The 12,650-nt window shown below is 43.9% G+C and overlaps 1 protein-coding gene across 2 annotated transcripts in view; it reads right to left on the minus strand.

The window, feature by feature from the left end:
* Positions 1 to 12,650, minus strand: part of LOC137615386 (dnaJ homolog subfamily C member 11-like) — a 119,564-nt gene that overhangs the window by 16,378 nt on the left and 90,536 nt on the right. The window lies entirely within an intron of this gene.

Below are 12,650 nucleotides of genomic sequence, written 5' to 3' on the forward strand. Positions count from 1 at the left end.
TAGTATGACAATGAAACAATCCCCAATAGATTTAGTAGATTTGAGAACATAGTCCTCAGAAGGATATTGGGAGTTGAATGGCAGGACAGAATTAGAAATGAAATTATAGGAGAGATTACTCGAGTATCATATGTTGATGAGATCATGATGAAGGGTAGATGGAGATGGTTTGGGCATGCTCTTCGCACTCCCCAAGAGAGATTAGTTCACCAAATGTTCAGCTGGGCTCCACAAGGCACTAGAAGAGATGGAAGACCCAGGCCTACATGGCTGAGGACTATGAAGCGCAAAGTAGGAGATGATGAATAGAGAAGTATTGAATTAAAAGCTCAAGATAGAGACGACTGGCGAAATCTAACAGAGGCGTAAGAGATGATGAAGCTTTTTAATATGGATATAGATGTTATCGCAAGCTGGGAAACAGCCATAAAACTTTTAACGAGGTGTCAACAAATATATCAGCTGTTAACGGTAGTAGCGGGGGAAGCACCCCACACAGCTCACTCATACCTTCTTCATTTTGATTGCAGATGGGACTTTCTTCAGGGTAAGTGATGGCAGGTAAAGGACAGTATGTGTAAAGAGCTTAGGTTTCTATAGTTAACTAATTACTCCCAAATTTATCATTAGATCCTACACAAATACAAACCATTTTCTCTTTACTATGGAGACTTACCTAATAGGTGGGTGAAAGTCCCTTCAACTGGCTGAAACTTTTGTCCTGGGATAACTGCATCCGAGCATGGTGCTGCGAGGGATGAGCATCCTGACACCTTGTTGACCAATGGCCTGACAATACCAGGGGGTTAACAGCCCGTGCGAAAGTGATTATGAACGCAGGAATGTAACTGTGATGGTCTATATATAATTCACAGGTTTGTGAATCTATACAAACGGGACCAGACGTCTTAACTCCCACTCGTAGGGAGATTGTGGACGTAACAGGGAATATAAAAACATATAATCTTGCTACCAGCGATATGGGGCACGCCTAAAGTTGAACAGATCCTGCTGACAGGGTCTTCGGCTGCTGTACACCATTGTCTTGCTTTCTAAACAAGTGATGCACTAATTATCTGATTTAGGCCGACATTATAGACAGGTAAACACATACTGATACAAGATAAACGTAAATATTTTGGCATATTAAAGGAAAGTAAATGTTGTATTGCATGAGACACTTGTACAACAATAAAGAAAATGGGGCAAACATATTTCAGTGTTGCTGTTCTGCTCTGTTACAATGCCCTGTGGAACATGTGCTCAGCGTTGTTGTATATGTGAGCCGGGTATAACGAATGAATGGTCATTCTGATGGGAGCTAAGAAGTTTAAGTTTTAAGATCAGACAAGCCACACAATGCAATAGAATGTACATGTGTACATGAGCCATATTTGATTAATGGGTCATTTGAGAGCTAATAGACAAGTTAGAGATTTAAAATCAGACAAGCCACACAGCTCAGTAGAGAAATAAGCCGGTGACTTTTTTTTTTATATATATATATATATATTATACTGGCGACAGCCCACCAGTACTCTGTTCTCTTTATGTGTTGATACAGACGCAACGACAGCTCATCAACTCTCTCGGATCTACACAGCCACACCAAAGAAATTGCCTTCAACGTAAGCCAGTATTTTCAACAGACGAGGCAAAGACAGGTAATATAAAGATTATAACCACACAAAGAGAAAGAGAAAACAATGAAAATTATTGGCAATGGCCAAGCTGTAATTCAATCTAACTCACATTACGTACTTTATGACAATATGTGGTGTTCACACAAACGCACATTTCAAGCCTGACAATGCACATTCAAATTTGGTGACTCACTGACTAACAGTCAAGTAGCATTGGTTGAAACATGGTAACACTGCGCGAAGGGATATCCGCAGCTGGACTCCCCCAGACCCTTGGTTTCAGATTGGTAGGAATATAATAGTCTATCTAGTGTAGCTCTACTGAGAGAGTGAACAAGAGAAATTGCTAAATAGATTGGTAAAATCACCCACTGGTGGAAAATGTTTCAATGTTTGAAACATCTGCTGTGTGTAAATGGACTTGAACTGCATGTCTCGGAGTGTCAATCCAACGTTTGCTTGCCCAAAGGAGGAGGCAAGACGTAAACGGATTGTAATCAAGGATTGTTTAAAAAAGAAAACTAAAAAACGTCAACTATTGTAGTTTCTTCGTCTTAAATAAAGGGCTGGTTAACCCTATTTCTTCCAAGGGAGGAGAAAAGAACGGAAGACGTATTCATTGAAATTCCAACTCAACGGTCTTTAAAGACAACATACTTAAACAAAAGAAAACGGGACTGTTTTGTTTCGTTTGATCGCCATCAGCTAACAGCTACTTCCCTGAGGCAGGTAACTTTAATGTGAAAACAATAGTTCATCCAAAAGAAATCTATATGAATAAAACTTTCAAGAAAACTAAAGGCAAGTGAAGAAACAGATAAAAAAGAACACGATCGATCTCACATCATGCATAATGCTAGGCAAACGCATTACCATTGTATTAGAGCATTCTATAGTTTCTAACTTTGCGAAGGGTAGTGTCTTACACAAGCATGTATGAATTCTTGTTGCTATCTCTAAGATTGAGTCAAATGCAAGATCATGATCGTGTATTCACAAAAAGAGAAGTTACAAACCTAAAGCAATTTCTATTTCTTTTATACAACTGAATTCTCATCACTGAGTCAGGTCGTACAAAATTTTTTTTAAACCTTAACAGTTTAACCCAGGATTTTTATTTCATTCTTATATATATATGAGAGAGAGAGAGAGAGAGAGAGAGAGAGAGAGAGAGAGAGAGAGAGAGAGAGGAGAGAGAGAGAGAGAGAGAGAGAGAGAGAGAGAGAGAGAGAGAGAGAGAGAGATATATTAGTATCATTATTATTAATATTACTTGCTAAGCTACAACCCTATTTGGAAAAGCAGGATGCTATAAACCCAGGAGCTCCAACAGGCAAAATAGCCCAGTGAGGAAATTTAACAAGGAAAAATTAAATATTTTAAGAACAGTAACATTAAAATAAATATTTTCTATATAAACTATAAAAATTTTAATAAAACAAGAGGAATAGAAATTAGACAGAATAGTATGCCTAAGTGTACCCTCAAGCAAGAGAACTCTAACCAAAGACAGTGGAAGACCATGGTACAGAGGCTATGGCACTACACAAGACTAGAGAGCAATGGTTTGATTTTGGAGTGTCCTCCTAGAAGAGCTGCTTACCATAGCTACAGAGTCTCTTCTACCCTTACCAAGAGGAAGTAGCCACTGAAAAAATACAGTGCAATAGTTAATCCCTTAGGTTAAGAAGAATTGTTAAGTAATCAGTTTTTTCAAGTGTATGAGAACAGAGAAGAATTTGTAAAGAATAGGCCAGACTATTCAATGTATGTGTCGGCAAAGGGAAAGTAAACCATAACCAGACAGAAGGATCCAATGTAGTACTGTCTGGCCAGTCAAAAGACCCCCATAACTCTCTAGCGGTAGTATCTCAACATGTGGCTGGTGCCCTGGCCAACCTACTACTTTACATCAAATCATCTGAAAACTTTATTTCTTGCCTTACGACAGAGACTCAGGCTCTCAAATGAATGTTTCCATTAACTCTTCAATTGTGAACGCTGGATAGCATGCAAGCATACAAGTAGCTATTGCAGGTACTCAAGTGTCTCATAAGAAAACAAACTTGAGATCAAAGGTTTGAGTGATGTCCATGAACAAGCTGTAAAACTATTTTTGTATTCTAGATTCCTAAATACTTCATGAACTTTAGAGGCCTAGTCAGCGTCACTGTCCTAAAGAGCAACTGTGTGATCCAAATTGCATGCAATGAGAGTGCTTGTTACAAGTCAAACTCAATGGTGAGAGGATACCTTTCACGTTTGGCGTTGCGATCTAGGTTCACTCCAAATCCGGATTGCAAGGGTTGCAAGATCACTTGTGTAAAGCAACTCCCAGGTGAAAGACTAGCTTTCACCTTATAAGTAGTAGGTTGGCCGGGGCACCAGCCACCCGTTGAGATACTATCGCTAGAGAGTTATGCGGTCCTTTGACTGGCCAGCCAGACAGTATTACATTGGGTCCTTCTCTCTGGTTACAGTTCACTTTCCCTTTGCTTACACATACACCGAATAGTCTGGCCTGTTCATTACAGATTCTCCCTTGTCCTCATACACCTGACAACACTGAAATTACCAAATAGTTCTTCTTCATCCAAGGGGTTACTGTAATTTAATCGTTCAGTGGCCACTTTCCTCTTGTTAAGATACTACCGCTAGAGAGTTATGGGGTCCTTTGACTGGCCTGACACTACTACATTGGATCCTTCTCTCTGGTTACGGTTCACTTTTCCTTTGCCTACATATACACCAAATAGTCTGGCCTATTTTTTACAGATTCTCATCTGTCCTCATACACCTTACAACACTGAGATTACCATAAAATTCTTCTTCACCAAAGGGATTCACTACTGCACTGTAATTGTTCAGTGGCTACTTTCCTCTTGGTAAGGGTAGAAGAGACTCTTTAGCTATGGTAAGCAGCTCTTCTAGGAGAAGGGCACTCCAAAATCAAACCATTGATCTCTAGTCTTGGGTAGTGCCATAGCCTCTGTACCATGGTCTTCCACTATCTCGGGTTAGAGTTCTCTTGCGTGAGGGTACACTCGGGCACACTATGCTATCTAATTTCTCTTCCTTAGGTTTTGTTAAAGTTTTTATAGTTTACATAAGAGATATTTATTTTCTTATTATTCTTAAAATATTTATTTTTTCCTTGTTTCCTTTCCTCACTGGGCTATTTTCCCTGTTGGAGCCCCTGAGCTTAGAGCATTCTGCTTTTCCAACTAGGGTTGTAGCCTAGCAATTAATAGAATAGACTCTTTAGCTATGGTAAGCAGCTCTTCTAGAAGGATACTCCAAAATCAAACCATTGTTCTCTAGTCTTGGGTAGTGCCATAGCCTCTGTACCATGGTCTTCCACTTCCTTGGGTTAGAGTTCTCCTGCTTGAGGGTACACACGGGCACACTGTTCTGTCTTGTTTCTCTTCCTCTTGTTTTGTTCACGTTTTTACAGTTTATATAGGAGATATTTATTTTAATGTTGTTACTCTTCTTAAAAATTTTATTTTTCCGTTTCCTTTCCTCACTGGGCTATTTTCCCTGTTGGAGCCACTGGGCTTATAGCATACTGCTGTTCCAACTTTAGTTAGCTTAGCAAGTAATAATAATAATAATAATAATTACGATCTAGGTTCACTCCGAGTCTGGATCGCAAGGTGTTGCGAGATCACTTGTGTAATGCAACTTCCAGGTGAAAGGCTAGCTTTCACCCTTGGTGCTGCGATTCAGGCTCAGTGAGACTGAATCGCTTTGCGAGCCAAGCTCGCAAGGGGGGGAGAGAGATTGCTTGCTTCAAGCAAACTCTTGGGTGAAAATAAAACTCTGCGGTGAAAGGAAGCTTTCACCTTGGGGGGACCGCGATCCAGACTCGCTAGAGCTTGCATCATGACGCTTGCTATGGGTTGAAAGATTGCTGGCATGAAGAACAAACTTTTACTTAGTGTTCAAAACAGAAAAGGTTAGGCCAAGAACACTGCCACCTACTGTATCACAGGAACTATTCCATAAAGACTGTAAGCTTATCACTCTCGGTCTGAACACTAATTTCTACACCACCACCCAAATCAACTAGTCTAGCCTGGTCTCAACCTTTGCCCCGATTTCCCTATCAATTTTTCTTTCATGTTTAGAGTCCCTACATAAACCCTTTTATAAATTGATGTAACATTCTTCCACAAGGTTATTTTGGAACTCTGCACATCATGAACTTCGTAACATCATTGCTCTCGACAAGAACTCGAGGAAATGAGGATCTTTGTCTTATCAAAGTAACCTATTCAGAGAACATTTAGCACAAAATTTACAAATTTGGAAGTAATTTATATTTTTCCAAACGATGCAAACCTGCAGCTATTTATAGGGGTATTACTTTCAATGAAGCTGGAAAACAAGCCATTAGACTTTTAGCAAGGGTTAACCACCCATACTGGGAGAGGTGGGAGGTAGTAGCTACCCCTCTCTGCTGATTTCCCTGAGAGGGGCGGATGAAGAAAAGAGAGAGTAAGTCATTCTTATTCATTCACTCAGACTAAAACCGGGTAACCAATGCCCTCAACCTCCTGCTACTTGTCCATCAAGAAGCTTGAAGTGGTAAACCAGTTGTTGTGCAGCCACCATAGGACCTATAGAAAACGTATCAAGTCTCCTGTAGATTACGTCTTGCAGATAGTGGGCGGTGAAGGTCGTTTAATGGTTCCACACGCCTGCTTGTAGAACCTGCGATACAGAGTAGTTTCATTTGAACGCCTGGGACGTAGCAATTCTCCCAATGTCATGTGCTCTGGGTCAAAGTGTCTGAGGAGAATCTGGATTCAGTCTAAAGTCGATGACCTTGTAAATAATACTTACAGAGATGGTGTTCATGATTCTCCTCTTGACCTTCCTCCTGCTGATGAAGTGTGTTGACGCTTGGGGCGAGCTCTTGTGGTTTTCTTGAGGAAGGGCCTCCAGTTTCCCTTTGGCATAATAACCATTTATCTAAATCATTGGTGATGTTGCGAAAGACTCCCGGACCGAAGGGCTCGGATTCTGGAATCTGAGCTGCCAGAAACTAGGTGGAGCATTACTTGGCCCATCGTCATGAATGAGAGACGCTAAGGGTGTCCCATGGGCTTTGCCAACACAAGCCAGAGACCTGTCATCAAGGTCAGGAAATCTCTGATGCATGGAGTCCTGGAACAAGGTCTCCTTTCCGAGTAAGGGTCCATTGGCTAGAAACTCCGTGTGAGGGGCAATGCGGACATGGAGAAAGGTTAATTCCTTACGGTCTGAAGGTGAGGCTCAAGGACTAGCGGTGGCCTTTCCTTGCCAAGACCAAGAGAAGCTTTCCTCCCAAAGGTAATCAAGGAACACCCAGAATGCTGTCATAGTGATATCAAGGGCGGGATATCCCTCTTCTATGATACCAACTTACAGTCCACTTAGCCTGAATTGGCCGAAACCAAAGATCTATCCAGGTATCCAGATGCAATATTCTTTTTAGGGTAGTAGGTTGGCCAGGGCACCAGCCATCTGTTGAGATACTACCGCTAGAGAGTTATGGGCTCCTTTGACTGACCAGACAGTACTGCATTGGATCCTTCTCTCTAGTTATGGTTCACTTTTCCTTTGCCTACACATACACCGAATTGTCTGGCCTATTCTTTACAGATTCTCCTCTGTCCTCATTCTCCTGACAACACTGAGATTACCAAACAATTCTTCTTCACCCAAGGGTTAACTGCTGCACTGTAACTGTTCAGTGGCTACTTTCCTCTTGGTAAGGGTAGAAGAGACTCTTTAGCTATGGTAAGCAGCTCTTCTAGGAGAAGGACACTCCAAAATCAAACCATTGTTCTCTAGTCTTGGGTAGTGCCACAGCCTCTGTACCATGGTCTTCCACTCTCTTGGATTAGAGTTCTCTAGCTTGAGGGTACACTCGAGCACACTATTCTATCTTGTTTCTCTTCCTCTTGCTTTGTTAAAGTTTTCATAGTTTATATAGGAAATATTTATTTAGATGTCATTGTTCTTAAAATATATTATTTTTACTTGTTTCCTTTCCTCACTGGGCTATTTTCCCTGTTGGGGCCCCAGGGCTATAAGTATCTTGCTTTTTCAAATAGGGTTGTAGCTTAGCAAGTGATAATAATAATAATGTTGCGGGAGAGACTCCCTGAGAGGAAAAGTTAGATAATCTCCAGGTGTGAAGTCACAGCAAAAGTACTACTTTGTGAAAGGTGTTCATATGTGGCTGTTAAGAGTCGCTGAGGGGTTCTTTCGGGATCTCCGTTGGGAGTTACAAATGAGTCGACTAGGCATGAAGAGTCTGCTGGGCAAGACGAATCTTGCTAACGGGACAAGTCTGCTGGGCAAGAAGAGTCTTGTTGGCGAGACGATTCTGATGGCTGTTCCCAAAGATCAAAGGCAGGAAATGGATGAATCCAATTCCCATAGGATCTTTCAGGATCTACGTCAGTAGGTGATACGAGTCTTCTAACGAGATAAGACTGAAATGGACGAGGCCTGCTCAGATGGGAAATGCCGGAGAATGGGCGAACACAATTCCTGGGGGAGGACTCCCCCGAAGAGGAGACCAACAGGAAAAGGAAGATTCTCTCGCGGATGGGAAAGGTGCCCACCGTTTGCTGCTGCTGTCGGTGATCCTTCGAGCGAGCAGGAAGATTGCTGCATAGTGGCTGGTGGAGGAACTACTCCCTCGGCAGGGGAGTGGATGAATCCCTATTTTCGATGGAAGAATCCTCTGAAGGGGTGACCAAAGGGAGAGGAAGACTTTACTGCAGAAGGGAAAGACACGATCAACATCTGCTGTCATAGTTGGTGATTCGCCCCACAACGGAAGGGAGAGTTCTAGCACCCAGAGGCGATCCTCTTTGCCGTACTCTCTGTTTCCAATCCCCGAGTTCTACCCCAAGTTGAAGGTCGACATCAGGTGTTGTATGAGAAACGAGTCGGAGTTCAGAGTTCCCCTCAAAGGGGGGTGACCTCTTTCCCACAAGGAGGTTGCCCTCATCTCTCAAAGGTTTAAGAGGTGGTCTCGTTTGGGCGCTAACCACAGCCCAGAGGTTGAGTGGTATAGCATGCCTCCCCCCTCTTTTTTTCTATGCATCTGGAGGGAGAAATCAATTCAGGGAAGAACAGAGGACATTGACTCCCTGGATGAGATCCTCATCTGGTAACCTCCTTATCAGGACAGTCTCTTGCTCAGAACTCGTAGAAAACCATAGGAAAGGAAGATGCCTAGTGCCGAAGGACCTGGGATCCGGCTGTTCCTGAGGAGGTTGGATTCGACGGAGACTGATGCGGTCTTGTCGAACCTGGGGAAGTTTCTGCAGGCTGATGACTATGTCTATAGATATCCGCATTCAATTTGACAGTCGGGTCTCTTCTGAGATTACTTTAATCCTCAGGTCGTGGTAAACTTGAGATGTCTTGGAGGAACTGGAAGCTGTTAGGATCAGCCAGTTGTCCGAAGTCTTCGGAGACAAGGTCGATCCTGAAGGGGAAAGTTCATCTTAAGGTAGAAACCCTTGTGACAACCCTCGGTGCTTGGTTAAACTGAAGCACCATTCCCCGACATGACAGGTTGAAGACGGATATCCCGAAAAGGGATGCTAGGATTATTAGTCTTAGGGGTCGATCCTGTACAGGAATCCATGGGCTAACTGTTTGTATGATCACAAGCCTTCCCCTCGTATGACAGGGTTTGAATATTAAACGCGTTCCATGAGGAGAGGCTAAGTTGGAGACTTTTGTAAGAAGTGACCGAAGAAGCTCGGCAGTATCTTGACGAAATGCGTCTACCTATGAGACCTGATGTTCCGACCACGAGGATAAAAAGGGACTGTTTCCAACCTCCTAAAGGAGGATGGAAGAGACAAGAGAGTATCTCTTGCATTGGATGTGGATTCTCTGTCCTTGGTGAAAAACATGAGCCACATATTTCTAACTCATAGGAGGGGTTTTACCTTTACTAGAAAAAACCTCCCTCTAGGATGAGAAAGGAAGATCTTTTCTAACAACTCTGGCTGAAGGGAGAGTTCCGGTTACGGAAGAGTCATTGTCCGAATTCACGAACAAGACTGAGTTGGCAAATTTCTCAGATAGAGGCTGAAGGTGCTCAGAGGAAGGTCCAAGGGTGTACAGTATAGGCCAACGGAGACTGGGAGTACACAAGATGACGAAAGCCTCTGGTATTCTAGTGGGTCATCCATGCCAGGGTTGAATGGAATTCTAGCAACTAAGTTGCCATAGCTGTCATGTTGAACAGCAATGAATTCAATCTTCTACGAATGAGAGAATGAGTGGGGCTGGTAACCCCATGGTGTTGTGCCTCCCAATGCAGGGGGAAGAACAGATTCAAGTGATCTGCCTCCTTTTGTAGTAGGAACGAAGTAAAGGTGAAGAGCGTACATTCATGAGAGATGAACGTCCGCTAATGTGCGGGATTCGATGAAGAAACCTGGCAACATGACTGCGGTTTCTTCAAAGTTCACAGGTGATGAAAACTTTGGGAACTAAACCCTGTTTGTGAGAAACAAATAAAACTCAAAAGGGGTGTTAAGTGCCAAGGGTAACCCTCGTGCATTACCCCAATCATCAATGGAGTGTGCTGGGTTAGGTTCCCAGAAGGAGATCTGTGTTAAACTCCAACTCTAGGTGGGAGGGATCCCAAAGTAGCATAAGCCCAAGAGAGAGATGAGAAGACAATCTATGTCGTCTAGATGAGAGCACTCTCCGAAGAGAGAGACTCGGGAGTCGCTCCTTCAACTCTACGTGAGAGGGCTACCGAGGTGGCATAAGCCCAAGAGAGAGGAGAGAAGACAACCTTGAGCTGGCTTGGTGAGGAACACGAGCTGAACACAAGCTTGCAAACAGCAAACGTAAAGTCGACGAACTGAGACCTGTTGCCTGTCAAGAACGGCAAAAGACGAGTGGTCGAATGCCGATCAGCGATCGGTAAGAAGCTGAAAATAGTCTAGCCACTGAATCGGCGATTGGCGAACAGCAAGCTGGCAAATCGGAGATCTGGTGACCTGCAAGCAGGCAATTGGCATGGCAATCAGTGAGCTGGCAAATGGTTAGGTGGTGATTGGCGAGCTGATGATTAGAGAGCTACAAATAGGCGAGCTGTCAAATGGTCTAGCTGTAAGGTGGCAATCTGCAAGCGGAGGTCTGAGATGACGCTCAGCAAGCTGGCAACCGACAATCGGTTAGTTGAACAGCAGTACGGCGATTGGCGAGACTGGAGATCGATGATCGGTGAAAGACAACCTAGCAATCGGCGATCGGCAAGCCTGACGAATGGTGATCAGTGATCAGCAAGCTGACAGATGGTGATCAGTGATCAGCAAGCTAGCCATCAGCGATATTACCTAAATTGTCAAAGGCATGTCAGGAAATTCAGAGATTTGATAGGCGACGGCGAGCCATAAATAGCAGTTCGATGGCGAGAGGTCGGAGAGGAGCGTTGGACAGGAGAACGACGCAAGGCTGGCAAACTGTAAGTCCGAGGAGTCCAGTGAGGCAGGCGAGGGTTGGGAACCACAGGGTGAAAAGCGACTCATCCAGCTGACGATATCTTGGACAAAGGCAATAGTTGAGGAGTGGGCGAACGGTCAGGTCCTTCACGATCCTCCGAGGGGATCGTTCGACAGATGTCACCGACAACCCAAACAAACTTCTCTTTGTCAAAGGCAAAAGAGCATGTCTGAGGCAACGAAGAGAACTACAAACTCGGGGAGCTTGCCAGTGACAATGATGATCCTGCGCAGGGAAGACTGCTCAGGAAGATCTGTAAGGGTGGTCTCTCTCGCGAACGAGAGAGGGGACCACCTGCAGGAGAGACTTGTTCCGCTCCCAACAGAGGAGTCGGCTCAGCATGAAGGGAGCATTGTCTTTGGCGAAGAAACTGCAACAGCCGATGTGATGTGGCTATCATCAATTCTCCCCGCAAGCGGGAAGGTTGCAGGACAGAGATGATGAAGCAGGAGAGAGATGATGAAGAGAAGTTTCCCTTCGCGAAGGGAGAACAGCCCAACACCTGAGGAGGATAACTCTCCCTCGGAAGGGAAAGTAGTCTTTCCTTCCCATCAACTAGCCTTGTTCAAGTTGAAGGTCTGCATCAAGTGCTACGTGAAAACGCATAACCGGAGACAGTATCTCGAGGTTAAAGTGCTGTTCAGGAGTTGCCACAGGTGCAAGAGAACAGGAATGTGACGGTGCAGTGACAGCAGGTTCCACAGGAACGAACGGCATTGCTCTTCTACGTCAGCTATCTTAGCAGAACAAAGAAGTACGGCATCGCTGAGGAAAACTAAAAACAAATTATTCAAGAAAAAACTCCCTCGGGAGTCGGGAGGATCACCTAACACGCAGACGGGAAAGGAGTGCCTGAGACAGCAGACACAAATTACTGCGCACTCCCCTCCCCGGCCCAATCGACGGGAAGAGGAGAGCGGCAACATAAAAACTGTAACAAAACAAGAATTACAATTAATCAATTTAGCTGTCAAAACAAGTTACTCAGGAGAACCGCAAGCAGATTCCCTCTAAGAACACCGGGGGGGGGTTGTTTTTTTTTTTTTTTTCCCCCACATCCGAATGAAGGAGTATAAAAACAATGATAACTCCCCTGCGGCAGTGTAACTCGGAAGGCTACCCGCCTACGGGATATCCATTGTCCAAAGGAGGAAGGTCGTAAGGGAAGGTTCTCCGCCCTTTAGAACCTTCCATACTATGCTGTCACACAAACAGCAACATTCACTGTAAAGAAAGCTTAAAACATATATAAAAACATAAAGAATGTTTTCATAAATACTGAATAAAAAAAAAATAAGATTAAAAAGTCCAAAGCCTGGTCAGTTGGAGAGGAGAGAGACACATAACGTCTCTCTCCCCGAGCCATAAGTAAAGGTAGTTACAGTCACAGGTGTGTGAGTGAGAGGGGTAGCTACTACCCTCACCCTCGCTAAAAGTCTAATGGCTTGTCTTTCAGCTTCGCTGAAA

The sequence above is a fragment of the Palaemon carinicauda genome, chromosome 21 (assembly GCF_036898095.1).
Source record: "Palaemon carinicauda isolate YSFRI2023 chromosome 21, ASM3689809v2, whole genome shotgun sequence".
NCBI classification, from domain to species: Eukaryota; Metazoa; Arthropoda; class Malacostraca; order Decapoda; family Palaemonidae; genus Palaemon; species Palaemon carinicauda.